The sequence below is a fragment of the Rhinopithecus bieti genome, unplaced genomic scaffold (assembly GCF_001698545.2).
Source record: "Rhinopithecus bieti isolate Rb0 unplaced genomic scaffold, ASM169854v2 scaffold_47444, whole genome shotgun sequence".
NCBI classification, from domain to species: Eukaryota; Metazoa; Chordata; class Mammalia; order Primates; family Cercopithecidae; genus Rhinopithecus; species Rhinopithecus bieti.
In genome coordinates, this window is record NW_016819781.1 from 1,203,682 (window position 1) to 1,206,867 (window position 3,186).

Here is a 3,186-nt window from a genome sequence, read left to right on the forward strand (position 1 = left end):
CAAAGACTTGGAATCAACCCAAATGTCCATCTGTGACAGACTGGATTAAGAAAATGTGGCACATATACACCATGGAATACTATGCAGCCATAAAAAAGGATGAGTTTGCGTCCTTTGTAGGGACATGGATGCAGCTGGAAACCATCATTCTTAGCAAACTATCACAAGAACAGAAAACCAAACACCACATGTTCTCACTCATAGGTGGGAACTGAACAATGAGATCACTTGGACTCGGGAAGGGGAACATCACACACTGGGGCCTATCATGGGGAGGGGGGAAGGGGGAGGGATTGCATTGGGGAGTTATACATGATATAAATGATGAATTGATGGGTGCAGACGAGTTGATGGGTGCAGCACACCAACATGGCACAAATATACATATGTAACAAACCTGCACGTTATGCACATGTATCCTAGAACTTAAAGTATACCAAAAAAATGAAAAAAAAAAAATGGATTTCCTCAATCTTAAGTTTCTAAAAGTGATTGCCTATTTGGAAAAGGTAACACACACAGCTAATAATTAGTTAACTGAAAGCATCAATCTTCCGCTGGTAAAGGTACAAAATTTTGTTTGAGAGAATATCTCTGAGTATGTATGAAATGCTGAAAAGATAAATTCCATCAGCAAAACTCAGGATGCTGTAATGAATTAAACCTTTTTTTACATATAATTTTCAGCACAAAGATGCTCAAAAAGATGTTTATGCCCCTAGAAACTGACAGAAGGTAAAAAATTATACTAAGATGTAATAGTAATAAAATACTAACATTTCAAATAAATAAATCTATTAGCTTCTAAAAATACTTAACTCATCATTGTAATGTCTATACCTTTTAGCATAGAAAATATAAAATAAATTTTCGTGTGCAATTAGCTTAAGTTATTGTCCAAGGGCAGACATTGTCATCAGAAATATATTTTCCTGCAGTGGTCAATGAGCATTCAATAGAGTATTCATATATGCAGTAAACATATATTCACACACACACATATATATGTATATATAAACATACACATGTACATAATAGTGGCACTATCTAGTACGTAATACAGTACTAAACACATACGCATACACACACACATAAATACACAATTCCTAATGAACTGGTGTCATGAGAAAAGAGGGGTGAATGTTTCATTTTGATTCTTGGCCAAAGAAACTAGTCTCCCAATCAAGAAAAATGGAACAAAACCCTCTTTTCACCTCCTTTATTGGAGAGAGAGAGAGAAAAATAATCTAAGTATACCAAAATGATATTAAAATCAAATCACAAACAGTGCATGGAAATGACCAGGAAAAAAATGTCATATCACTTGTGCTTTTCTCTGACAGTGTTAAGGGCAACACATACAGACTTAGAGCCAAGTGGATTTTGCCTTTTCAATGGGTTTTCTGACTACAATTAATAATACTATATTGTATACTAGAAATTTGCTAAGAGAATTTCGGCTTCTCTTACCACACACACACACAAAGAAGGGCAACTATGTGAGATGATGTATATGTGCATAAGAATATCATAACATCATTTTGTACACCTTAATTATAGATCATTTTAAATAAATACATCAGTTTCCTAAGATGAGGTCAGAGGTCAATGACTTCCTGAGCCTCCTTTTAACTTCGTTCTGGAGAGTCAGGGTAAAAGGTGGTGTCATCCAGTCTAAAGATCATCTTTTCTTCTCCTACAGGATCATATATTAACAACAACAACAACAAGTCACCTGTGGAATTCTTCAGATAAAAATTATCTTTAATGAATAAAAAATTTCAGACTCTTGAGTGTGTACCTACAAACACAAGAATATGTAATAATCTAAGAAGTTATAAAAAGTAAAATGTACAAATAAATTACTTTAACAAACCAATACACTTTGTGATACTTAAACATGATTGCTATCTTGAATAATAATATTTTAAGTGCCACATGATAGAGAAATACAAAACTAATGTCTTGGCAAAAAATAAGGTAAATGGTACACTATAAAAATAAATCAATACTGAAAGATAGAAAATAAATCAATAACAAAAATAATAAATCAATACCAAAAGAGAAAATAAAGAAAAAGGAAGGAAAGAAAGAAGGGAAGAAAAAGGCAGAAAGAAAGGCAGATAAAAGAAAGAAAGAAGGAAAGGCAGGCGAAAGAAAGGCAGGTAAAAGGAAAAGAAAAAGGTAAAAATGAGAGAAAGAGAAAGAAGGAAAGAGAAAGGCAAAAGCAAGCAAACAAAAAAGAGAAAGAGAGAGGAGTTAAAAACTAAGAAAAAATATATATAAGGGACCATTTTAGAACTTATACATATTTAAGTTTAAAATAAAATGTTTATCCAGCACCACAGAAGAATGTTAACTTTTGTCATTTGTAATTCCCACTCATGAGAAGCAGAATGTGGTTAAACTTATGCTAGGAATATTAAGAGAGTAGGGCCAGAAATTTAGAGACGTTCTGGGAATTATAACTCCTAATTATAATATTTTAGTATTACACAAACCTCAAGGTTTATTTAGAAAGCTAAGAGAAAAAAAATGTCAAATATGAACTTGTTTCACTATAAAAATCCTAGTTGCTTTTGTGGTTAGAGGAAGTGAGCAGGAAGAGAGAATTTTTACTGTGGACTTTCTGCCAAAATTAGTTCTTATATTGACAAAATAAAAGAGTCTCTGGCAGATCTATTTCAATCAGAATGTGAAGGTTTGTGGGACTTTTCATTAAAAGATCCAAAGATTGGGGGGCACGCAAGATGGCCGAATAGGAACAGCTCCAGCCTCCAGCTCCCAGCGTGAGCAACACAGAAGACAGGTGATTTCTGCATTTTCAACTGAGGAACGCAGCTCATCAAAAGCAATGGAACAAAGCTGTATGGAGAATGACTTTGACGAGCTGAGAGAAGAAGGCTTCAGTCGATCAAACTTCTCAGAGCTAAAGGAGGAACTATGTTCCCAGCGCAAAGAAACTAAAACCTTGAAAAAAGAATGGAAGAATGGATAACTAGAATAACCAATGCAGAGAAGTCCATAAACGAACTGATAGAGATGAAAACCACGACATGAGAACTACGTGACAAATGCACAAACTTCAGAAACTGACACGATCAACTGGAAGAAAGAGTATCAGCAATTGGAGATCAAATGAGTGAAATGAAGCGAGAAGAGAAGTTTAGAGAAAAAAGAGTAACA